This window comes from Equus caballus, chromosome 20 (assembly GCF_041296265.1).
Source record: "Equus caballus isolate H_3958 breed thoroughbred chromosome 20, TB-T2T, whole genome shotgun sequence".
Taxonomy (NCBI): Eukaryota; Metazoa; Chordata; class Mammalia; order Perissodactyla; family Equidae; genus Equus; species Equus caballus.
The window spans coordinates 37,620,143-37,646,100 of NC_091703.1; the positions used below are offsets into that span (position 1 = coordinate 37,620,143).

At 54.1% G+C, this 25,958-nt stretch overlaps 2 long non-coding RNA genes and 1 other non-coding gene across 3 annotated transcripts; 2 read left to right on the forward strand and 1 right to left on the reverse strand.

The window, feature by feature from the left end:
• Positions 1-3,624: 3,624 nt before the first annotated feature.
• Positions 3,625-6,092, reverse strand: LOC138919476 (uncharacterized). Its single transcript, XR_011429680.1, has 2 exons — positions 5,954-6,092; positions 3,625-3,839 (listed from the first exon to the last, which is right to left on the reverse strand). It is a non-coding gene; the product is annotated as an uncharacterized lncRNA (long non-coding RNA).
• Positions 6,093-7,643: 1,551 nt separating this feature from the next.
• LOC138919477 (uncharacterized) lies at positions 7,644-25,598 on the forward strand. Its single transcript, XR_011429681.1, has 2 exons — positions 7,644-8,543; positions 15,754-25,598. It is a non-coding gene; the product is annotated as an uncharacterized lncRNA (long non-coding RNA).
• On the forward strand, positions 8,554-8,644 carry MIR8909 (microRNA mir-8909). The gene has a single exon (NR_127895.1). It is a non-coding gene; the product is annotated as a microRNA mir-8909 (primary transcript).
• Positions 25,599-25,958: the final 360 nt, after the last annotated feature.

The window sequence follows — 25,958 nt, forward strand, 5'->3', positions numbered from 1 at the left end:
CGCCCAGCAACGCCCCAGAGACAGCCGCTTGACCACTGCTGGCCGCTACCCACAGCCGTGATAGGGATGGCCATAGATTCCTAGAACTACCAGCAATAGAAGGCAGCCCCCTCCCCAGCCACCCCGTCACACACACCCTCCCCCGCAGCAGGCAGACAGAGGACTATTTGCTAGGGCATCAGGGGCCTAGGAAAAGCATCCTGGCCTGTGCTGCAGTCTCCCTTCCCCGGGCCCTCAGAAAGATGCACACACCTCTGATACCGGGCAGAAGTCAGGGGTCAGTGATGGGAAGGTCTTAGCCCAGCCCAGAGGAGCTATCACCTTCCCCACTTGGTTGTCTGGGGGCTTCAGGCCCTGCCTCCTTTTCTCAGCAGTTTTCTTTGGCGTTTTGGCTTCTTTAGCAGGTCATCATTGCTTTCAACTTTGGAAGGAGCAGGGCTTCTGGGGACCCCACCAAGGGGTCTTGTACTTACACTCCTGGACAGAGTGGGTGGCTGACTTCTCTAGAAAAAACAGTCCAGGTCCTGTTTCCAGGAGCAGGAGGGAAGCTGCCTGCATCAGCCGGGGTTAGGGGCCAGGGAGAAGCGAGTCCGTCCTGTCTTCTCTGCATGAATAGTCTGCAGCTCAGTGAGACCAAACTGGGACTTGAGGAGATGCACAGGAAAAGTATTTTATACCCTCTGATGTCTACTCTCCGTCAAATATTGGAAGAGTTTCTTAAGGGCTGGGGAGTGAGGCTGCCGGGCGTGGCCTGGACCCTGCACCCAGCAGTGGTGCCGCCCGCCTGGGGCAGTGCCTTCATCATGCAGAGAGGGTTCCCAAGTTCCTGCTGGTGAACTGAGGTCACCAAGTGCTGTCTCTGCTGGCACTTCAGGCCATTTAGACCCTAAGCCAGTACGTAGCCTGGGCCGGGAAGCAGCCACACCTGGCTGGGGTACCGGACAGCAGGTGGGAGAGCACTGGTGGGAGCCACGTGGCTGCCCAGGTGAAAGGAGTGCAGAAATCACCACACATCCTTTTCTCTCTGAGTTAACTGAGTGTTTAATTCCTGAAAGCTCTGATCTCCCAAAGGGCTTGGCTCCATTCTTTGTTTCAAAATCTCAGCGCTATTATTGCAATAACCATTTTCCTTCAGATCCAAGTCTTTGAAATGGAATGGAACTATATAGCGGTCTTTCGGGTTGAGAAGGGAGAGAGCTGCCAGGTTCTCAGTCCTTTCACAGCCAAAGTCCAGAAAGAAGGGTCATCTCCCAGATAGGTGCTTCCCTCCTGGGGATCCCGCTCTTCACGACAAGTTCAAAGTTGCAGCCCCAGCCCTGGGCACCTGCCTTAGCTTCCTGAGGCAAAGTGTAGCGGTTGGTAATCAGTGTGGGTGGCACGAGGGTGAACTCAAGTGATGTCGCCGTGGGCTTAGTCATGTTTGTAGGGCTGCTGTGGGACATGGGTGGCAGCTGGTTGGCCTGTTTCTGGAAGAACTTTTAAGTCCTCACACCACAGGCCTCAGGCTGCAGACAAGCGGGAAGTAGGCTGGCCTTGGCATTTCTTGTGTTAGTTGAAGGGGCTCGAGGCATCAAATGCAGGATTGACCAGGTGCCATGAAGAGAGAAAGGACCACCTAACCTATTTCGCACTTCAGTGGAGGCGGCGGGGGGTAGGGAAGGGTAAATCTCCTTGGGGATAGGGGCAGGCCTTCCCTCCCAGGGAGGCAAGGAGGGAGTCCCATGGCTGGAGGCCAGGGTGGACTCTCTGGGCAGAGAGTGGGTGGTTCTTGGCCGAAAGGCTGGGGGGTGGGCTCCAGGGTGGGCTAGGGTGGGGCTCCAGACCCTCTGTCACCTGTTCCGTCATTTAGGATGGTGCCCGTGGAAGATTCTGAGTAGCCAGACAAGGCAGCCAATGGTCAGACCACCATTTGGAGAAACTTAAGTTATATGGATGATGGGGCCAGTGGCCAATGGCCAAGTTAAGTGGCTTTGTTTTATCCACAGGGATCAGCATTTTTCACCTCTATGGAGAGGTACCCAGATTCCAAGAGCAGAAAATACCAGTGAATGAAAAACTAGAATCCCTCCCCATGCATCCAATGAGAAAGCGTTGCCCGGCGCAGCTCCCCAGAGGTCGGAAGAGCATGCATCTGGAAGCCAGTGGTGGGCTTGGTAGAACAGAAGAATAGATTGATTGGTCAAAAGCCAAGCCCCCCTTGCCCGCCCGCCCCTTGCTGTGGCCCAGATGCTGACTTTCTCTGGCCAGTGACTTATAGGAAGCTTTTGAGTGTCCAGCCAAGGCAGAGGGTTGCATCTGCAAAGGGAGAATATGGGGATGTGACCAGGATAATCAATGAAATGCAGGGGGAAGGCCTCTACTTTCTGCTCCTTCCCCATCAGTACATCCTAAAGCTGAGGTCCTGGGGTCTGAGAGGGGCAAAGTAGTTGGTGGGGGGGCAATGTTTTCCTATTTCCTGTGGCTAGAAATGCAAGCAAGGTCAAGAGAAGGAATCTCACAACACATCTTATCTACCCCACCGCCTGCCTCTACTCCCCAAGGCTTCCTAAGACCTCAGCTCAATATTCACCTGTCCTCTCTTCTTGCGGTACCCGGAATGTGCCTTACTCCCCTCTAGCCAGGCCTTCTGTTCCAACATGGAGACCTCTTCCCCTACCCTCCTCATCTGCTCAAAGCCTGTGCATCACACAGATCTCAGTTCCAATGTCAGTTCCTGGGGAACCCTTCCTGGGCCCTATGGACCGGCAGCTGTCAGGGACATCTCCACGAGCCACTCCTTTGTAGCATTTCACACAATTTGAAATCATACTTTTATTTGTGTGATTATTTGATGAATGTCTCTCTCCCCTCCAAGACTGACCGTGCCTGCTTCAGCTCACCATTCTCCCCAGCCTCTCTTGCAATGCGCCAGCACTTAATAGTTACTCAATAAATATTTGTAGACTGCGTGAATGAAAGGGGCCAGCTGAGTTCTCCTCTTCCTCTCACTCGCCTGTGCAACCCTCGTTCATTGCGGAGTTCACTTGAACTGCCTGGTTGCCCAGCTCCAGGAGGCGCATGGAAAGACCCATTAGCAAAAAGGTGATACAGGAGGTTATTCAAAAAGTAAATGCGGAGACATCAGGAAACAGGATCCAAGGGACCAGCAGAGGAGGATGGGCCAGTGTCGAGGGGTGGGGCACAGTTTGAGAAGAAGTGAGAAGTAATCCAACAGCAGAGTTTGGGGGGTAGAGACCTCGGGCATTTCTGCAGATGTCATGAGGGATGCTTTCAGGCGCCCGCCAGGCATGGGCAGAAGCTCCCCCCCTGTGCTGGGAGCGGGCAGGAGGGCTGGGACGGCCTTTCTGGGGGGCTCTTTTAAACATAAAAAGCAGTTCCACTTTTGGGACTTTCTCCAACAGAAATACTCGCATAACTTTGTGAGGATAGACATGAAAGGACAGTTGTGACAGCAATGTTAAAAAATTGGAAACAACTTAAGCAGTCACTAATTGGGGCGTGGCTAAGTCCACGGTCCATCGGTGTGTTGGGCTGCAGAGCAGCCGCACCAGGAGTGTGATGGGGCAAGCACTGATGGGGAACTCTCGATGCGTTCACTGAAATAAAGCAAGCTACACAACAATGTGTGTGCTAGGATCCCATTTATCTTTTAAAAGCAGTTCTATTTGTGTGCATAAAACTACATACATGTTTGTACCTGGAGAAAAGCCTGGAAGGATACGTACACGGCCCCCCTTGAATGCTCCTTCCTCAGGAGAATGGGATTGAGCATAGGGTAAGAGAATGCTCCCACGACTTGACTCTCTCTGTGGTATGGTTTGAATGAGCATGCATTTTTTCTGCAATAAAAAGGAAAAAGAAAGGTTGTATGATACAGAATGGAGGGGGCATCTTGCCCTCTGGGAGCTCAGATTCCTTAGCAGGGGGTGGGGAGCAGAGGCCAAGGGCACTGGGTGGAGTGGGCAGGAGGGATGGACAAGCCATCTACAGACTGGGAAGATCCTTCCAGCAGTTTTCTGGTGAACGGCATTTTTGAAAGTGGACGCCAGCTTAAGGAAGAGGTGTGATGGAGGGAAGTTTTATATCCAGTGGGAGTTGTCGGCACACTGACAGGCTTAGGGGAAGGAGGCGAGATCAGAAGTAATTTCACAGGTTGCTGAGGGGAGGGACACTTGGCTGGAGGGCCAGCCCGGGGTGTGTAGAAGGGCAGGTGGGACCCAAAGCCCAAATGGAGGAATTATCCTAAAAAGGGTGAGGAGCGCGTTGGGCAGGAGGGTGTACAGGCAGATATGATGAGATGGGAGGGCCAGGGGGGAGGTCAGAGTTGATGGCCTGGGGTTATGCACTAAGAGTGGATATGTCAGGGAAAGTGAGTGGGTGAGGAATGGGGACAATGGTTTGGGGGCAAGGGTCAACTCTGGGGATGGAAAAAAGGGTTAGTAAACTGATTGCTAGCTGGCAGCAGAGGAGGGCCGAGCTGAGTTGTTACTCACACCTTTCTTGGGGAACAAACCAGCTGCGTGTTTGTCTTAGCAGAGCTCAGGTGCAAGACTAGAGAAAATGAAAGGTCACATTGTTCCCAGGCTGGGGAGCGGGCAAGGCAAGCCCAGCAGAGAGGAGGGAAACCGAGGGCTTTAAATGGGTCAACCATGAGGCGGGAAACGTGATACTGGAGACCTGCAAGTTGGGATGAGCAGCCATGGAAGCCTTTCAAGAGAAGGGAATTGTGGGGGGCCAAGATGGGGCCTCCTGGGAGATGTCTGGGTTCAAGGTTTGGCTGTGGGGTGGGCTGCAGAAGTGGAGAGGAGTGGAGACGAGGCTTCTTGGGAGTTGTTAAAATTGTCTAGGTGGGCGCGGTATTGGGGCAAAGATAACACCTTGGAGTCTGAGGCCAAAGTTTTCCCTTCATTCAACAGAGATTTATTGAGCACCTACCATGTGCCAGGTCCTCTGCTGAGCCTGGGGGGAGGTGAGTGGGGGAGTCCACTGGCTTGCAAGTGGATGAAGATGGGAAGAAGGGGATCATACTGACTGGGCTGTGGGGCTCCAAGAGGAAGAGGAAGTGTCACCCAGGAAGGACTTAGAATAACAAAGACGAGCCAAGAAGCCAGGGGAGCGCTGAGGGCTCCACGGATAGGAAGAAGAGCAGCTTCTCTGCTTTAGAAGAGCTGGAAGAGGAGCTTCCAGGAAGGCAGGCTGCGGATGGGGTGAAGGCAGGCAGCTTCCTCCTCGCAGCCCTCCTGCCTTCCCCCACACCTCAGCCTCACAGAAAGGCGAGGGTGAGGGGGGCGGGGCTGCCGGAAGGGGAAAGGCAGGTCTTTCCTCAGACGCCATGGGGCTCCCCATCCCCGGGACGATGAGGCTCCTCCCTGTGACTTCAGCTCTGGATTCTGGCCCTCACCCATTGTGTGGAAGTGGAGAGAAACAAGAAGGGCTGGAGAGGGCTGAGAAGACCAGATACAGCGGGCGGGGAGAGAGACGTGGAGGAAAACAGGAGGAGATGCCAAGAGAGAGTCCCAAGAGAAGAGGGGCATGTACACAGAGGCGGCAGGACTGGAAGACAGTCAAACACAGAGGGAAATGGGACCCCAAAGGAAAGAGGGCTAAGATGGGGTAACCACCAGGCACATTGAGTTCTCCTATATCTTAGGGGTTCCCATGAGCCAGCAAATGTCCTTCTGATGTCTTCTTTCTGTCCTTTGGGCCACCCTGAAGCCACAGGGGAGGAAGAGGTCTGGGGGCAGTGGTGGGGCCCGTGGTGCAGAAAGGGCCTGGAGGGGGGTAGGTGGCAATGACTCCATATCCTGGGTTCACTCCTGGGGGTCTCAGGAAGGGCGCCTGCCCTTCTCCCTGAACACCCTGTCCCCCTCCAATTATGCCACCTTCCAGATTGAGCCCCAGTTTCTGGGGTCACCTGCTCTCATCTGTCCCGTTCTCTACATACATTACTCACCTTGTCATTTGACTTGGGCATCCTCGTCTTCCTTCCCCGTCTCTTGGAGAGTGGGCATGGGGTCCTCCCTACGCACGCATGACCTGCCCATCGGCATGGCAGTAACAGTCAAGTTGTCCTCTTTTAGATTCCAGACAAAGCTTCCAGGCAGGATGACCTGGGGCCTTCGGCTTCCCCTGGAGGCCAAGAAGCCTCTGCTCTCGGGGGAGGGCCCCTCTGAGTCTGGAATGGTCTTTCCTTAAGAGCTGGAGGCAGAAGGCCTTTGAGGAACCGAGGGGAGCTGAATTCCTGGGATGTCTTTTTCCTCCTTTTGCCCCCACAGTCTTTGGGATGCCCACGAGGCCTGGGACCTTCTCGGTGCCCCCAGCAGCCTGGGTCAGGTCACTCTTCCTTCTCCTGGCGTCCTCTCAGCACCTGCTGCTCCTGGAGAAAGAAAACAAAGGCAGCTGAGATAGGCAGGGAGGGAAGGGAAGGCAGCTGGAAGCGAGGAGCAGGAGCCTGAGCCCCAGGGCAGGAGGACACTGCGGCCTGGGCGAGGGTGGCGGGGGGCGGGCGGGGAGGGACCGCAGCACTTGGGTGGGAAAGGCTTCACGGTTCTCAGAATGGCCTCCCCCAGCGCTGGTGCTTCCCCTCGGGGCCTTGAGCCTGGACGTGAGCTGGAGATGTGGAAGCGCAGGATGGGGCTCCCTCACTGCTTCTGCCTGGCCACCGCCGCTGCTCCCGCACCACCAAGCTTTGGGCTCAGCTCTGACTGAGCTCTGCTGTCTGCTGAGACCATCAGGCTGACGGCTGCCCGGAAACCACTCTGGTTTCTTAGAGACCAGACCTCTTCACCTTTTGTTCATACACCCAGGAACTGCTCACAGTGACAATGCCACGCACACTCCACAGTGGCCTGGAATGGAAGAAATGCCATGCCCAGGCCTCCTGCCCAGCGCAGAGGCACTGGAGACTGACTTGTGGCAAGGGGCAGGACGGGGCCCCTCCGGGGCTGAGCCCTCAGTCGGGCTCCCAGCGCCACCCCCCCCACCCCATCACTTTTACAGGGCTCTCTCATGCCCTGGATGTATCTAAACCCTGCTTCAAGTTCATTTTCAACTTAGAAAACTCTCCTGAGAGAAACTACGTTTGGTTAAATGGGTCCTTACGGCCACGAAGGGGTGCCCCAGCCCTGAGACCGTAGGATTTCCTGAACAGATTCGTGATGTCTGCTGACATTTCCTTGCAGCCTCGAAGGCCTGACGTATAGCCCAGGGCAGCCCTCTTCTTTCTAGAACCCTCGAGCTTCCTGGCAGCCTTCTCTGAACTAGGAAAAGCCTTTACCATCTTGCTCGAGATCAGTGAACGGCCCTGAGTCGGTCTCCCGTGCAGACGCACCTTGCTGTGTGTCGGGTCAGAGGACGGGCTACTTTGCTTTCCGCTGGTGACCCTACCCTTTCACTGGCCTCACGTGCTCTGGGGGGGCCCAGATCCTGGTCTTCATCTCCAGGCCACACAGGAGGCCATGCTTTCCCCCACGCACGCCGGGTTACAGTTGTCCACCTCAGCGTCCCCGTCCCCTGTGCTGGGAATTTACCCGCTGGGTGTCATTATTCTCTTTTGTGTACCCCATCTCCCCATGGAATAAGACAGGTCCCAGCGTGGCTCCCCAGACCCCCCGACTGGTAATAGTTCTCTACTGGGAAACATACGCGTGTGTTTCTGCTTTTGGTGACCCACTTCTCTTATCCGTGCAAGTGTTTGATACATCTTTCTGTCTCGGATTGCTTCCTCCTTAAAGCCCAACCCCCAGGGATCTGCCTATTTCCTCTTTTCCCAACTGCCTCTCCCAGCTCCCTCGCTCGGGGGGCCCTTTTTGAAGACAGGACAGATCATAGAGGGAGGCGGAGGGCAGGCTGACTGATCGTCCCCTCCGCCGGGCCTTGGCGTTCTCCGCCTTGGGTCAAGCACGCAGGTCCTCTCCAGTGCGGGGCTTGATAAGCACTCCAGACACTACGCAAGGAGGATGGATGAGCGGAAGGTGTGAAGGCTCCAGGAATGTCACCTGGTCCTTCCAGTTTTACTCCCTGGTCTCTATTGCAGTGTCATGGACAGTCTTCCCTCTTCATTCTACGTCCTGATGGAGCTGACATGTCACCCTGTTTCTGCTCTTTCTCACATTCTTGTCCAGAGCCCTATTCCAACCCCCTCTGAGGCCGCTCCACCCTGGTCTGGGTGCAGGGGGCTGACCGGAATGGACTGCCATGACATCTTCCAGTGGGGTTGAGAGACACCAGCCGCGATGGGGAGGCGAATGTAGATGGGGAGGGTGAGCCCGGGCTGTGTCCCTCGGTGGGAGGCCACAACTCTGGCCCGGCTGCCCTTTCTACACAGCTGCCCTCTCTGGGTCTCATAACTGCCTGCTCCTTCTGCTTCCAGGTCTTCGATTTCTCTCTGCAGCACGTCCTAGATCTCGCCATTGTAGGTAGTTGGATCGCTGAGCTTTGCTGCCCGCGTGGAAGGGTCTTTGTTCCTGCTGGCACCCTGATGGGCACTCCCTGACTTCTCTCCAGTGTGGTTACTCAACTTCTCAAAGCCATGTCTCCTTTTGGTAAATACACAAATCTCACGCTCCACCTGAAATTCTGATGCACCTCTCAGGTCGGGGGGGAGACCTCCCCACCGCGTGACGAGGCACCATGATGCTCAGGAGGCCTAGACTGCTTGCTCTGCATCCCGCCTGCCAAGGCTTTGCTAAGCTCTACATTGTGTAGACACCTGATGGTTTGATTTCTCCCTGTAAAACTTGAATATACTTTTATTCGAGAGGCATCGCCCTGAGATTCTGAGGCTCTTCTGGGACCCCCAGATGGAATGGCTGGATAGGAAGCCTGAACTTAGGGGAAAGGGTGGGACCCGGATTGGTAGAGATGGGGGTCTCCATAGTCAGTGTTGCTGAGAGGAGGGGTCCAGGAAAGAAAGAGATTAACCCAGAGCTTTGGGGAAAGTTGACGCTTAAGGGGCAGGCACAGGAAGAAAACCAGTGAAAGAGAATTATGAAAGGGCAGGGGTGGGGTGGAGAGACAGATTAAGGAAAATCGCTGTCCCAGAAGTCAAGGGAAGAGTCTCGAGAGAGAGCACGGGGGACAATGTCAGATGCCGCCTAGAGGTGACATTGTAAAGGCCCGTGCTGTGCCCTGTGGGCTTAGGAAGGCTGGTAGTGAGCTCAGCTGGAGCTGTGCTGTGGTGGAGGTAGTGGGGGCGCTCCACGGCCCCAACAAGGAAGGAATGGGCTACCCATTAGCAGCCTAAGGGGAAGATGTCCTTAGAGAGTGTGGGGCTGAGGGTTTCTGGATTCTGAGGGAGAAGCCTGAAGGGGTCAAGTCTTGGAGTGGGGGGAGAGGGGTCCTGGGTGCTGGTGGAGGGCTCTGAGACCCCCACTCTGGGAAGCCTTGGGAGAGAGGCACGAGTAGTCGATGGGCACAGGGTGGGTGGGGGGAGGCCAGTGAAGGCCGCTGGGCTCCAGGCCTTCCCTTTCCTCAGCAAAATAGCTACTGAGAGCGTTTTCAGAGTCTTTGGCTAGTTGTTGCAAGAAGTCTGGAGATTTCGCAGCCAAGTGAAAGGGCAGGTGCAAGGGCACGCACTGTCCCGGACAGCGGCTTTCCTGCGGTACTTAGAGGCCTGAGCGTCTGAGGCTGAAAGACAGAGCGAGGACTGTCCCTGGGTTGGGGATTGTAAGGAGGCTGAGATGTATGGGCAAGAGCCCAAAGGGGTGAACATTGGTGAGCCAGGGTCTAAGCAGTCAAGGAAGGAAGTGAAGCCTGGATGTTGAGGCCCCAACAAGACTCCAGGGCTGGAGTGCTCCACGAAATTGAAAAATGGGGACATCTTTTTAATGACTGTTTAATTATCTTTGTAATCAGAAAAAAGTCAATTAAAAAGAAAGTCCAGGTGCCCCAACGCCCTTCAACAGTATGATGGATAAATAAATTGTGGTATATTTCTGCAATGGAATGTTATGCAATTCTATGCAACAGCGTGGATGCATCTCCAAAACAGAACTGTTGAGCAAAAGAGGTCAGATACCAAAGACTAGACACTATTTGCAATCTTTTATGTAAAGTTCAAGAAGCAGGCAAAAGTAATCGCTGGGGCTAGATTTCAGGATAGCGGTTACTCTCGGGGAGAGAGCTCACCAGAAAGAGACCCCAGAGCGCCCGGGGGGCCACCGTATTCTATTTGCTGATCTCGATGCTGGTTCCACGGGTCCACTCAGTTGGTGGAATGCATTGGTCTATACCTTTATGGCATTTTTCTATGTGCTTATTCTACTTCAGTAAAAAGCTTATTTTTTTGAAAAGAAGGAGACTATCTAGCGTGAAGCAATTCCATTGGGCTCCAAGGACAGTCACTTCTGAGATCGCCTCCAACAGATGCTGGACTCCTTCCGGCCGGCTGGAAACAGCAGCCACCACAATGGCAGTGGTTCTTCATATCCATTGCTCCGGGTGAAGAACTGGCCACCTCTGTCTTCTCCCCATGCCCTCACCAGTTATGGTGAAAGACATTCCAGATGACCAACCATGTCATAAATACTAAAAACCAGTTCCCTTCTGGAATTCTCCAGGGCTTGTACCCAGTGTTCCCTGTGGCAAGGCCTACAACTATGGCTCTCCAGGTCAAGCCAGCCCCACACAGCAGGCTGTGCAGGGCCCAGCTGCCCTGGCTCCACCCAGGAGGGTACCTTTTTCTAATTTGCCCAGAGGTTCCTGAGAGATTCTCAGAATCCCTGCTAGAAATTGTTGGGCAGACGTTCTTTAGGTCTTACAATGTATGGACCAGAAAACAGGGAACGGGGGGCTTAACTATAGTGTGCCACTAACAGCAGTGACAGTGCCTCTGATGGGTGGAGAATCTTACTTTTCGAAGCACAGGCATTACCTATGATCAGGGCTTTGCCCGAGTTCTGACAAGGACAGAAGCATCTCTCCTGGTCACGGTTCCTGCAGCTCCTGGAAGCCAACTGGGTGGCCGTGGGAGAGGCCTGGTTTGCACAGTGTGGTCAATAGCCCTTCTCCCTTTCCTCTGTGTGTCATTGGCAGACTGGGTGGGTGGCTGTCACTAGCTTGCAACACGTGTGTCTGGGGTTCTGTCTGTCCTGCCGTTGCTCTATCCCTAATGCAATCCTTCTGCAGCTCACTCGTTCTTGAGTTCCTGCTTTTGATGTTTGTGAGGGGCCCTTGGGTGTCTGTGAGGAGCTGAGGCCTCTGGCTCCCAGACCCTCTCTCCCAGCAGGCTCTCTGCTCATGGTGGCTTTGCATTCAGCTGCCTGTGGCATCTGGTTGTGGGCCTAGATTTTTTGTTGGCAAAACACTTTTTTTTTTTTTCCTGTTTTCCAGTATTCTCCCAGGCTTCCTGTGGGGTTTTTGCTCTTTAAATAGTTCCTTTTCATTTTTCCCTTGCTAATTGCCACAGTTCATCACAGTTCCTTTGCCTGAAATTGAGTACCTGAGAGGGAATATCTGGTGCTTTCCTTCTGCCACTAGGGTATTAAATGCTATCATGTGGGTGTTAAGAGCTGCCCCAACGACCCCTCCCACTTTGGGGTCTGTCACTTTGGAGAACAAACCTAGCCTATTTCCTCTCTTTATGGCTGAGAAAACGCTGTATTTGAGGGAGCAGTCATTTATCTTAACCGAGAGCAGGCGGCAGTCGGCAGTCGGGAGCCGAGAGAGGGGAGTCTTATCCTGAGTAGCGAAAATGGCAGCTGACTGACAGGGTACCATATGGAACTCATCATCCAGAAAAGCGGTGCAACTGGAAAAAAGAAAGTTCTAGAAAGCTTTGGGGACATCTCAGGGCTATTAGTAAAATGAGATTTTAGTTATTGAAAACAAGCCCATTCTAGCTATGTTACCGCTCCTTATCCGTGCGCAGTGGAATTGCTCGTTGAACCCCCCCAGGGAGTGCAGCTTCTCCTGCTCTCTTCCTTCCTGTAGAATTTCCAGTCTGTCAGAGCTGCAGGCCGTTGCTCGGTTCCCTTCTGCTAATATCTTCCACTCACTTCCTTAGAGGCTGCGCCAACCGTTCCAAGTCGTCCATTTATTTCATGACTTGTGATGTGCGTTACAGACTTTGTCTTTGCTTTTCTGCCACATCCTGGGCCTTCGGTTGTCAGATTACATGGGTAAATTTCATCGTGACCCCCATCTTCTTTGAATGCCTTTACATTTCCTCCTGACCTCTGACTGTCACAGGGTAGGTACCAATCAGAATCTTGTACCGTTTGATGGGATTGGTGTTTTCTCCTATGTTAGTTGAAAAACTACCCAGATTCCATTTGAGTCTCACTCCCAGCGACGTAGAGCCATTCATCTAACACGTGCATTCAGTCTCAGAGGCTCTACCGTATCTCCTCACGTCCTACATTGGATCTGAGGACTTGAGATGAACAAGAGAATTGCAGGATGAAAATGCTGGTATTGAAAAATGAGTCTAGCAGGCAGAGAGGGGGAGGAATAGAATGAAATGGTGAACCCAACCTGGGATAGCCTGGAGCAGAGAGGACAGCAGAGCCTGGGATAGCCTGGGCCAGAGAGGACAGCAGAGCCTGGGATAGCCTGGGCCAGAGAGGGCAGCAGAGCCTGGGATAGCCTGGGCCAGAGAGGACAGCAGAGCCTGGGATAGCCTGGGCCAGAGAGGGCAGCAGAGCCTGGGATAGCCTGGGCCAGAGAGGACAGCAGAGCCTGGGATAGCCTGGGCCAGAGAGGGCAGCAGAGCCTGGGATAGCCTGGGCCAGAGAGGGCAGCAGCTGCAAGTGCTCGCTGCTTGTGGATTGATCTCGATGTCAGAGATTCCAGAATCCAGGGGCAAGTTAAAAAGGGCTGGGGAGATGGAGAGGATGAGGCAGAGAGAGCCTGCTGAAGAAGACCCACACATATGGAGAGAGAGGAAAATTCATGCTGGGGCAGGATGCTCTGTTGACATGGCGTGGCCGGGAGGATGGGCATTCCGGGCCTTGAGAGCAGAGAAGGGAGTCTGGGAAATGATGGCCATCCTTTTGGACCACACAGGGGCAAATGATTGGCAATCTGATGGGAACCTCTCTTCTGCAGCCACACTTGTGCTGCTGGGCGGCGGCCTCGTGCTTGTTTCTGGCAGTGGCTTCAGCTCCTGCCCTCCCTTCCCCACCTCCTGACCATCCGCCTGTGCCAACAACAGAGTCCATGGTCAGCTCACTCCCAGCTGCACTGAAAGAGCCTCTTCCCTGGTACAGAGGTGCCCTGCCCTGCCAGTCTCTCCTTCCTGCATGCCCCCAAATCCAAATGACCGAAGCCCCCCCTACCAGGGCCTGTCCTGCTTGTTTCTTACCCCTCAGCAGGTTGTCCTCTTGCACAGGCCAAAGAGAGGAGCCACTGCTCAGGCCTCTTCGGCCCAGCCTCCACACGCCTTCACGAAAGCAAGGCAGCAGACAGCAGGGGACAGGCCTCCCAGCCCAGCTCCAGGGTCTCATGCTATAGTGTCCCTTAAGAATGCTGTGGCTTTTTGGGGGTTTTTTTGGTATTTCCCACCCCACTCCTCACTCTCCTTATCGCTCTGCCCACTCTTCAAAGCCTGCCTGGGCCCTTCTCCAGGGAGCTTCCTCGGTCCCCACTGCCGTCGCCCCAGTCCTCTGGCGACGCAAAGTTTTATTGTCCGACTCCCCCAGTTTATTTAGGGCTTTATTATACTCCATTTATGCTCAACTTTGTTTTAATCTCTAAGAGTTTCTTAGGCATTCTTCTCTCTAGCCAGCAAGATAATAAACTCCTTAAACATAGGCCCGACCCGGCATTTCTTTTAAAGCCCCCCACCCAGCCCCTCTGGGGCATAAACGAGAGTTTCAGGGAAGCTGGCCTCGTGCTAAGCGCCTGTGTAATGGTGGTGATGGTTCGGGGCTAAAGAGGACTGAGTAAACGTGGGCACTGGCTGTGACAGCAAGGACGTTCACTCCAACAGCTGATGACATGTCGGTGGGGGTGGAAGAGCTGAGTTCTCCAAGGTCAGTGAAGGAGTTGGACCTGGTGCTTAGGGCCTCTGGGACCAAGGGAGTGTAGGGCAGGCTCAGGCGAGCCGGGGGCTGCGGTGGGGCTGAGGCAGTGGGGGCGAGGGGACCGAGAAGGGAAGGGAAGACCTGCTTGGGAAGGATGTGGCAACTGGGCCGAGGGGACAGGCTCCAGGGTTTCCTAAGCCGGACAGTCGTCCAAGTGGACGGGCCGGGCTTTGGAATTGCTGCTTTGCACATGGGACCAGAGGACCCATAATCAGTCCTGTACCGGTCGGGTCAGCCGGGAGGGAGGGCTGTAGCGGGGGTGGGTGATAAGGTTTGGCGTATAGGGAGGGGAAGGAAGGAGGTTTCTCCCAGGTCGCAGAGCTGGGGCCACAGCTGGGCTCCGGGATGGCTGGAAACAGGGCGCAGCCCAGGTGGCCCGTAAATACAGGCCAGATTGAACTGAAGAGTGGGGGTCATCGTTCTTCACCTGTTCTTGCATCTTAGGGCGGGACAGACAGAGTGGGAGTGGGGAGAGGAACTCAGATGTGGTTTGAGCCAGGGCTGTGCTTGCCCTTCCTCTCCCTCAGTGATGACTGGTCAGAGTTGAGGCAGCAGGGGAGGCCCCTGGTGGGTGTTGGGAGCAGAGTTCCTGTCAGAGACAAGTCAGGCAGATGCCAGGCAGAGGGCCCTGCAGGGAGGCTTCCGTAGCTGGCGGCTTTTCCCTAGGGAGCAGGCCTCCGCTCCACCATCCATCCAGGCCCCCGGTGCCTCCACGGGGTCTCCTCTCCCATGAAATCATATGCTCCTCCGACCCCTGAGGGGGTCCCACAGTAGGAGCCGTCTGGCCTCTCCTGAAACACTCCTCCTCCTGTGCACTGCTCCTCTCCATCCCTCCGGCTCAGCCTGGACGCCTCAGGAAGGTCTCCTCTGACTCCCGCAGCTCCGTGCCTCCCTGTCGCCTTGCTGGTCCTGTTTTCTTCACAGCGCTTATCATTATTTGGATTTGTCTTGTCTGTCTCTGTCTCCTTGTTGGTTGTCTCTCTCTCCTCCCGAGAAGGTAAGCTCTGTGCATACAGGGCTCTGGTCATTCCTGGCTGCAGCTCTACCTTCGGCTTCTAGAAGGGGGCCTGATGGAGATGGCACTCAATGAGTATTTGTTGAATGGATGAATGGGTGGATGACAACAGATGGGCAAACACCAGCTCTCAAATGGGATGAAGGTGGTACTAAACCTCCATGACTCTGAAGCCAGGACCCCCCAGGGGGAGCTCTCAGCTGAGGAGATGGCCTGCGGGACGCTGGTAGAGAAGGCATTCTGGGCCTGGGCTGGCCAGTGTTTGCTCCCTGACAGATGGTGCAAAGGGTTCCTGGGCCCAATTGCGATGTGTGTGTGGAGGCTCCTCCACACCAACAAGCGGTTCTCGGACACCAGCAGGGTGGCCAAGAATTCAACTCAGTTCTGACACTGTCTACCAGGAGATGGAATCAGATGCTACAGGTTAAGGGCTCAGTCCCACAAGACTGCCCTCCACTTCAGACGCCCATCGCAAGCCTGATGGCGGCCCTGATATGGTTCCCCTACATTAAGCCCAGCATTTGTGGGGTTAAAACCAAAAGCACTCATCTCCCCTCCCTGCTTCTCTAAGTTACACTGATAAGTAAATATGGGTTTTCTAAATCTTTGTATCCCTGAGCTTCACAAGGCAAATAGTAGTTATAAATTGTTAAAAGTCCAGGTGGCCTCACGCTGGGCTCACACTGAAGTTTTGGCTAATTAGAAGTTCTTCAGGTTTATTACAGGGAAACTGATGTCCAGAGAATATGAAGAAGCTGAAGCTTCCCAGATCCCAACTCCTCAGTTTCCTGGTGCCAGGATCCACCACCCATCATGGGGGCAAACAACCAAGGACACCACCTGTGGATTCCCTTATCTCGCATCCCCCTTCCTGCAGGCAGCCTCACAAGGCCAAACGCAGGCTGGTGGGAAAACGCCAACCAGCAAGGCCACAGGCTCCTCCCCCCTACAAGAGGCCACATTCCTTACAAGGTTTAAAACCTCCTGCTTCCCATCTTTTAAGGAGACGAGACAAATTTGAGGGCTCACTCTCGTCTCCTGGCTGATGTCATCCTAAATAAAAGCTCTTCCTTGCCATAAGCCTGGTGTTCCAGCTTTTATTGGCCCCTGTTGTGTGGCAGGTAAAGAACCTGTGTTTGTGTCTGGTGACAAGCCCAGGCTGTCACCTGTGCTTCTGATCAGCTGGCTACAAACTGGAGGTTCCAGTGACTCCCTCCAACTCAGGAGGCCGGTCCCAAGTGCAGGCTGTTACCTGTACTTCTGATCAACAGACTATAAACCAGAGGTTCCCATGACCTCCTCCTTGGGTTTAATTAATTGCTAGAAAGGATCACAGAACTCGAGAAAACCTGTTTACTCATGTAGGGGAGGAAGAAATTTTCCTCTACCCTTCTAGGTTCTTCTGGCTAGTCTAAAAATGAAATTGAGACAGATTAATGGGAGAAAAGCAAATTTAATTGCATATGTACAGGAAACCCACATACATGAGAGAGTTAGAGACCCCACATACATGAAGGATTCAGAGACAAAAAGGCAGAATGAGGTATCTATGCCATCTTTAGTTAAGGAGTGGGTTAAGGGTCTGAGGCTTCAGAGAGGAAGAGGGTGACGCACAGGACAATAAGAGCAGGTGTTCACTAATTACAGATTTGCCCTCAAACAGATAGGTCACAAAAAGTTCTTTCTGGTAATATCTCTTACCATGGACAAGGCTCCCCATTTAACTTTTTTAAGGGGGAGACAAAAGTTTCTCTTGAGCACACAGGATCCTGATTGCCTTTGGCTTAAAATATTTCAAGTGCCAAAGTGGAATATCTTGGGGAGGCTTGTTCTGAACTGTTTCACTCCCTGGATTACCGATTTATCACAAAGGACATTAAAGGATATGAATCCACAGCCAGATGAAGACATATGTAGGGCAAATTCCCGAACAAAGGAGCTTCTGTCCTCGTGGAGCTTGGGGCCCGGCACAGTGGCATGTGGAAGGGTTCTAGTTCCCCAATGAAGAAGCTCTCTGAAAAAAGAAGGGGCAATGAGCTGTCCTTTTGGGTTTTTATGGAGGCTCCATTACGTAGTCATGAATGACCAAGTCATTGGCCATTGGCAACTGATCAATGTCAAGCCTCCCTCGGCCCCAGAAATCAGGGGTGGGACTGACGGTTCCAATCCTCTGATCACATGGTTGGCTCCATCGGCAACCAGCCCCCAGCCTGAGCTTTCCAAAAGTCACCTCATTAACATAACAAAAAACATCTTTATCACTCTCATCACTTAAGAAATTCTGAGAGTTTTGGGAGCTGTGAGCCAGGAACTGTGGGTGAAGACCAAATAATGTCTGAGAAATTTATTTTGGTCATCTCAGTGACCAAATACCTATTTCTTATGAATCACAGTATCACAGATGGCCTGCTGAAATATTTGTGGGGTGGGATGCAACCCCAGTGTCATTTGAGCCTGGACCTCTGGAGGCGGGGAAAGGAGGGACCAAAAACGTGTAGCTCTGTGTCCCTGCCTAGGTGTGGGGCCTGTTCTTGAGAGCCAGATGGTCCAGAGGGGTCTCTGAGGGCAAGGGAGGGAGAAGCGCGGTCCCCAGAGCATCTGACAGATTGGGAAGTGTGGTGCTGTGCACAGTGAACCTACAGGGTGGCACAGTTCTTGAGGGACAATCGCCAGTCTGGTGATGGGCAGTGGGATGGGCCTTGCGCTAGGTGCAGGAATGGGCGGGGCTGTCCCACTGCCCCTTGCCCAGGTGACGGAAGCTTCAACCTGGACCTTTCTCCAGCTTTAGCACAGGCGGTTCCAGCCTCGCTCTCTTTTCTAGCCTACTGCACTGCCACTGCTACATCCGAGCCCCTAGAACAGCCAACACAATGAGAAGTCAAAAGAAGAGAAGACACCTTGAGATTTCCCCCGGTCCACAGGGTCCTAGCACCTCAAAGTCCAGGAAATCTCAGACGGCTGAGGCAGGGGTGGGGCAGAGAAGCCTGGAGAGGAATTCAGGAACTTCACTGAAGATGGGTTCTAGAAGAGGTCGATGATGCCTTTTTCTCTCTTCTAAGGGGTTCCTTCCCTCTTTCCATACTTGCTAGGGACTTTAAATCTTTTATTTTTAAGAGAGAAAATATCTGAGTCTAGAAAGAGGAACCCCAAGCTGATACCGGTCTGGGTGGGGATATCTGGGGCTGGAGTCCTTCGCATGCAAATGTGTCTGCTGGGCAATGCAGGCTAAAACTATACCCAGAGCAAAGATAGGGGTGACAGATTGACGTTCGCTGCATCCGGTTCTCTCTGCCTGTCCAGCTTTGGCCGAGTCCCTCACTCCTAATAGAAGGTCCATAAGCATCCCATAGTGTCCCCAAAGAGCATATGAGTCTGGGCCTTGGGAACCTCCGGGTCTTGGCATCTCGGCCCAGGAGATGGAGAGTGTGGCACCGCTTTGGAGGCTCCACCCTTGCCCATCTGGCTCAATCTCATGAGCTTCTGCAGGCCCCCACACGGCCACCCCTACAGGGAATCCCATTGGGGATTCCTCTGCATGAACCCACTGTCCTCCAAACCTGCCACCCCTTGTCACCCCCAACTCCCCACCCCACTCACTTCCCACTCCTTGTCCCTGTCCCCCATGTTTATAATGGGGTTCTTACCAATTAAGCCCCATCCTGCTTCCTGGTCTTGGGTCCATTCCCCATGGATCTTTTTCTCGCTTGGGCCTCTGGGTCTCAGTGCAGCATCCTCTTCCCTTCACAGCTGCAACCACCTACCCTACCTTCTGAGGCTCCTGTCCTTGCCCTCAGCAGTGGCCGCTGAGGGGCACTCCAGCTGCCTGCTTCCTGGTCACCTCCCAGTCAAGCATGGAGTCCCTGACCATTTTCAATGCTTCTCTGCTAAGAACAGTGGGGTAACAAACAACATAAGGATGCCCAAAAATCTCAGAAACAATCACAAAGCATTTGTCCCAGAGCAAGCAGAAACGTTCGTAGCTGGGAAGTCCTCTTCCTCCAGTTGGGTTCTTCATGGACCACAGGCTCTGTCTTCACTTTCATGTCTCTTTGGATGTTCTTGAGTCTCCTGAAGGTCAGCTGAGCTTTAGTTTGTTCTGGATATTGTATGTGGATTCTCAGGCTGAGCAGGAAGTTGGGGGCTGATGGGGAACCAGAATTAGCCAGTTGGAGCAGCACAGGAGGACCCCACTGAAAGTGGGGCCCCTGTTCCAGATGGTGAGAGCTGAGGCAGAGAGCCTAAGATCAGTGGGGACCATGACAGGTCGCTGCATCAGTCCCCAAGCCTCCCTGGCAGTCCCTGGACTCCTATCAGGTCCTGGTAAAGGGTTATATACAAGCTTCAGTGATGGTAGAGGGGGAGGGGGTTTTCTAGGCACGACACCCACACTAAAGGCCTTCAAAGGAGGGACCCCTTTTGGGACTGACCCTGCCTGACAGTCTGGGTCATAAGTGAGAGTGATGGAATCCAAACTGGGGTCCCCAGCTGTGAAGGATTTTAGGAATGCCACCTTTGTAACGATCAGGTGTTAGGGTTTCTGAGGTTTGACATCACTGCTGTTCTGGTTTCTGGGGATACTTAGGCTTCGGAAGTTAGAGTAAGTAAAGCTAAGAGGACGGAGGGCTAAGGATTAGCCCCAAATAGCCACCAAAGCAGAAACGTATCTGCAGCACTTGGGATCCTAACAGTGTGGGGGAAGGCACAGGAGTGAGAGTGGGAACTCTGGGGCATCCTGCTAGCAGGAAGAGGCAGGAGAGGGAGGGCGAGAATTGCTTCCCAAGAGTCTGCGTTGGAGGCAGGAAGGGGACTAAAGCACTGCTCCTGGTGAAAGAGCTTGGAGGTATGGAGGAGCTGGTGGCAGGGCCCTGAGGCACGACCGTCCCCGGGGCAGGTCCCTCTGGATCCCGGCCTGGCCTTGAACTTGGCCTGGATGGCCAGAGACTCTTTGACCTCCACAGGGGACTTGTGTTCTTCTAACCTCAAATTCTTGGGAAGAGAATATACACAAGAGCAGGGATGAAGGGGGTTTTGAGGTGGGACAGGGTTTTGGGATCTTAATGGACTAGGGTGATATCAACTACCATGGTAGAGTAGCCAGTTTCCATGCCACAAAACAGTCTAGGAGCAAGGGAGCAAATGCAGGAATAAAACCCAGATAGAGAAGTGGCCCCAAATTATAGCTAAGGTTGGAATATGGGAGTGTGAAAATAAAGGGAAACTTCATTTAAAATGGAGTTGGGGGCTGGAAGGGTGAGCTCCCAGGCAGTCTCGCTCAAGGTCAATTACAGGAAAGATCATCAATTACAGACCCCAACAGAAAGAAGTCATCAAGAGCAAAGAATCCTCAATTACAGGAAGAAATGTGCATTGCATCCCACACAAAAATCACCTACCCCAGCAACTCAATAATGAGAACTGCTCGTCACCCTGAACTCTTGATTCCCTCCAACAGATTTTCCTTCAAAACAACCCCTTCCAACTTCCTCGTGTTTCTCTATAAAATAACATTCCTCTCCCTTGTGTGTTGGGTTTGTCCATGGTCCATCATAGCACGCACATCCTGAATCACAATTCTCTGGCTTTTCCCAAATGAACTCATTTTGCTGGTAAAATAACTGGCTGTTTTATTTTTAAGGTTGATGGGAGCATTCCAATTTGTTCTAGAAAGAACGAAAGACGCGATGGAAGTAATCATCAGCTTCTGGTTCTGTAAGCAGGCATTGGCCACAGTTTTAGGAAGAAGCAACCTAGGCTTTGATTGTGAAAGAAGAGTGTCGAACTTTCTTAATCATCTTCAGCAGTGTTGAGGGCCAGGCTCGGTGAGTCAGACTATGGAATTTTTATGTGAGCGGGGTCGACATGAAAAGGAAGGGGCAAAGCTGGCCCTGCCTGCCCAGGGGATTCTGGGAAAGAGAAGAGAGAAAGAGAAACCCCTCTCCAGGGTCAGCCCAGAGCAGGGAGAGCATTATTAGCTGAGTAAGGCCAAAACAAAGAGCAAGCAGCCCCATGGCCACCTGGCACAGACCTGCCCCTGGGCTGCATTTCAGGGGCAGGCTGAGGGGGCACTGAGCCTTGATTTTCTTGATCTGCCCTAGTCCCCATGTGCTGTAGGCAGGACTCAGAAGAGGCTGGCTCTTTGGCTGCAGAGGTGCCTGGTGTGGAGGTCACTCCAGTGATACTGGCTGGACCTCACGGAGGCTATAGCTGGCTCAGAGTGCCAGCAGGTGCAGCCAGACCAGAGCAGGCCACCTCTGGGGCCTGGGAGAGACTATGTATAGTCATTGAATGGGACTGAACTGTAAACCAGAATGGGCATTTGGGCAGGGTTTTTTAAGCTATAGACCAAAAAAAGAAATTTCATTTTCTCTGCCCAATTGTGTGGGTTAAGTGTCACAGCTCTGCCCCATCAGCCACCACTGCTGTCAGGGGACGCAGCACTCCTAGCTCCAGGAGGCCTTCTTGACTGCTGGCACCCCCTGGTTCTCTCCAAGGTGTTTACAGGGTCATTAGTGTTGAGAAACAGAGAGCAAAGTGCTGATGCTGACCAATCCCACAAATGGCCTTGGGCTGAAAGAACTGTGTCCCACAAGACGGTACTGGGCCCAAAGTCCACGATAGCTGAGCCAAACACGCACATGTGGGCTCAGACTCCACAGAGATGGGCCTGGCCGCTCCCACCCCACACCCCCAGCCAGCCCCAGATAATCCCTGGAGGCTGGGTCAGGGGAGTGCCTGCTCCAGGCGTAGGGGACAAGCCTTGTGGGCTGGGGGTTTCTGGCAGCCACAACCAAAGTCACTAAGGGAGCCAGCCAGACAGAGCTGGCGATCAGGCAGCATGTTACCCCTCCTCCCGGGCAAGGAGGACCAAGGGAGCCTCAGTTCAGACTGAGGATCAAAACGTAAAATCAGAAAAGGTCCTAAGAGCCTGGGAACGTCCTGACCGGATTCTTGGCCCAGGAGTGTGCCTGGAGTGGGGTCTCCTGAGCAGGAGCGATGGCACAGCGGTGGGGAGAGGAAGTGCCTTCATGTCCCCAGTGGGGAGCCAGGACGTCTTGGGGGGTCTCCCCAAGGGTCTTGGCCAGTGACCCAGACATAGCGCCCGTGTCCACTGGGAGAGGAAGTGTGGAGGCTGACAGGCTGGGACTGGTGCCCAGGCCATCAGGACCTTGTTCATCTTTCTGCCACCGTTGGCAAATCACCTCCATCCTTGTGGTTACAGAATGTTGCTGCTCCTCTAGGTACCGTGCGCAGAGGGAAGGGACAGAAGGCCCGAGGAGGCAGACGGGGCCTTTTTGGGCCTAGCACCTTCTGCTTACATCTCGTCAGCCAGAACCGCCTCATGTGCCATCCCTACGTACAGTCACTGAGGATGGTTAGGGAGGAGGAAAGGCCTTGGGGTGCAAGACAGCACTCCAATCCACTGTGTCCTGGCATAGCTGCCTCCTGATCTCCTCCTCCATCTCACCAAAAGCATTGAGGGCGGAATCGTGGCTGCCCCAGCGTTCTGCTGGCCCCTGAAGTGTGCATTGGGCTCTTACGGTGATTCAGCAGGAGGCAAGACAGATACGGCCTCTGTCAACACAGAGTGCACAGTGCAGTGTGAGAAGTGTAGGTGGGGCCAGCACGAGGTGTTGGGGAGCATAGAGGTGTGGCTCAAATCCCAGTCTGAAGGGGCAACAGGCAGGGAGAGCTTCCAGGAGGCGGAGACATCCGAGCTCCGACGTAAAGGATGGACAGAAGCAAGGCAGGGGAAGGAGTCAGAGAGGAAATCAGCTGGAGTGTCGAGTGAGAACCACAGCCGGAGAGGAGGCAGGGCCAGACCCGGGCACAGGGCCTTTCTGGCCACCATGAGAGAGTGGGCAGAGAGAGGATCTAGTGTGGGCCGGAGAAAGGCCTGGGCCTGCAGGTGGTGTAGGCCGGGCTGGGTGCAGGGGGCCAGTTAGACTACTGCAGCTGGAGAGGCAGGGATGACAGAGGCCTGAGCTCAGGGAACGACGGAGACTGAGAGAGACCTAGAGACCGACCCCACAAGGCTTACAGACTGATACAGGGGTATCAGCAGGTGGTGGGAGAGAGGAGTGACTGCTAGCCTAGGAAGCCAGGTGCACAGTGATGGCCTTCAGTGAGGGAGGGATGCAGGGAGGAGCCAATTCTAGGCAGAAAAGGCCATGTCCGGTTGGAGAGGCTGGGTTCAGGCATATTGAGGAAGAGATGGAAGATGTGGGTATCTGGTTCAGGAGCTCAGCGGAGTTCTAGCCTGAAGATCTAGCCCCTCTCCCAGGTGTGCCTCCTGCACAGAGGTCACCATCATGACAAAACCGTCCTGTCACTGGCAACCAAGAAAACGGGGGAAGGACAAGGGGTATGCTTTTCTTTGGGCCACTGTCCAGCCCTGGCAGTCGGCCTGGGGTGGGCATCTAGATTCCCCTCGGGATCTGCCTCCTCTGCTCCCATCCCATCCCCTTGACGGGCGCCGCCCTCCTATCTCCCAGCCCCACCAGGGCCCTGCTCCACAGTGGAGAGACTCCCGCGGTTGAAGGGTTGGAGGGTAGCAGGGGAGGTGGTGGCAGCCTCCTGGGCTTTCCGACTGTTCCTAGAGGAACACATACAGGGCAGGCAGATCCCCGCTCTGTGGGGGTGCCCGGCGCCCCTGCCCTGGGCTTCCGTGCAGATCACACCAACCAACGCTTGGACCAGTCACAGACACATTACCCTCTGTGGTGAGGGGGGATAACCTCCCACACCCTGAGTTCGGTCATCCCCAGGGCAAATCCAGAGAGTTCTGTCACTGGCTCCTTTAGATCCTGGCAGGGGCAGTGATCTGGGTTTCCGTTATCAGGGGTGCTGCTGTGAGGCTGCGCAGGAAGTTCTGTTTTCCAGAAAATGAGGGGCCTTTGAGTCTTTGAGGGGCTGAGTAGAGTTCTGGCATCCAACCCCAGGGTCCCAGATGCCAGGTGGGGAGAGAGGTGTGGTTAGTGAGCCCAGACCCCAGGCACGGCCGAGCGCTGCTTCGGGCTGGACCACGCCTCCTGGCCTGTCCTGAGACTCCCCTGCTGGCCTGATCCGGGAGCCTGGGAGCTACCAGGCATCTCTTAATAAATCCTCTTTCCTCTTGAACCAACCCTGGGGCATTTGTTAGGGACCCTGCACAAGAGCGGGAGTGTGGGGAGGAAAATCCCAGTGGCCCTGCAGAGGAGGGCTCCATGGGATGAGGCAAGCTGCCAGTGGGCAGGACTTCCCGGGCTGGGGCACAGACAGAGGCAGAAAAGGAGCCCAGGCTGGGAAACTGGTGCCAGCAGGCTGAAGCTGGAAGGCTGAAGCTGGGCGTGGGGGCTGTTTTAGTTTCCTCACCTGTATAATTAAGATGATAATAATCAGTCACTCGCTCGTTCATCCACGCATTCATTGATTGAACAAATATTTTCGGGGCCACAATCACTTGCCCAAGGCCTTGGGAGTACATCTATGAATAAGACAGACAAGCGCTCACCTCCAAGGTTGATGGTCCAGCTGACAGGGTAGGGGACAAAACAAGTGCAAATCAAATTAATATTATGTCCAAGAGCTGTGGGTGTGGCGAAGGAGATAAAACCAAAGGATGATGTAACAGCTGCAGGGAGAGGCAGGCAGCTCCTCCTCTAGGGGGCGGGCTGGGGTATGGGCTGGCCTCCACGAAGCAGAGCTGAGCCTGAGCTGGCCCATGGGGAGGAGGGGAGGGCGCCCTGTGGCTATGGGAGGTGGGGGTGGGGAGCAGTCCAGGCAGAGGGAACCCTGCAGGCCCAGCTCCCTCAGTTGAGGCGGGGTCCTCAGGAGGCTGGGTGAGGTGACAGTCAGGCCTCAGCACAGACCCTGCACCTAAGGGCCTATGAGGGCCAGGGGTGGCGCTCCCATTGGGAGGGAGAGACCTCAGGGTGAGTAAATGCTGGTGCTAAGGGGCCAGTAGGGAGGGAGAGGATGAGGCGGGGAGACATGGAAGGGAGTTGAGGGTTCCTCTCTGTGGCTGCTCTTTTCTCTGTGAAAGAGGAGGTGCTGTTTCTGCTGAGAGGATGGGGGCTCTGAGGATGACTGGGGACTAACTAGGCTCTGGTTAGGGGCTAACTAGGGCTCACTAGGAGCCTGCCTGGCCTGCTGGGATGCGTGTTGGTCACAGTGGTGCCCAGCAGCTCATGGAGAGAGGCTGGGAAGGCTAGAGTATTAATTTGCTGGGTGTGGGGCTATGGCCAAGAGGGTGGGCGGTGAGGCAGGCCCAGCAGCCTGAGGCACCCAGGAGCGAGTGAGGTCAGCAGTCCCAGTCAAGGGAAGAGGAGGGACCCAGGTGTGGGGGTGGACGTGGGTCATTTTCTAGTGGAACAGAGTCAGTGAGCAGGAGAGGCTGGGGTGTCCTCGGCAGGTGGCGTGGCCCCAGAAGGCCAGCTGACAAAGAGGTTACCCATACAACAGCATTCACCCTCATGCCACCAAACCCAGGCACTGAGTTCTGTTGCATCATGGCACCGAAATCTTCTCTTTGCACCTTTTAACCTTGAATCTATACGTGATCCTTACTAGCACCTGAAAAAGAAGGATGGGAAAAAATTAAAATTTTAAATTTGTTTAAACTGTCATAAAAGGAAAAAGTCATTTATAGGTTTTGTGAAATGCATAAGAGAAACCTCAACTAAATTGGAGTCAGGAAGGCCTGTAGGGGGAGTCCTCATGCTCTATCATACATTGTCAATTACTCCAAATAGGAAGAGACAGATGCTTGCATCTCCCACAGGAAGTACAGCTACTTCACCCTTGAAGGAAGACTTCTCTCCCGACCCGGCAACAGCCCAGCCAATGAGAAGCCACTGGAACCCTGAACTGTTACTTCTCCCCATGGACCTTCTCTCAGAACAGCCCTCCCTGTTCTCCCGTTTTCTCTGTGAAAACAAGCC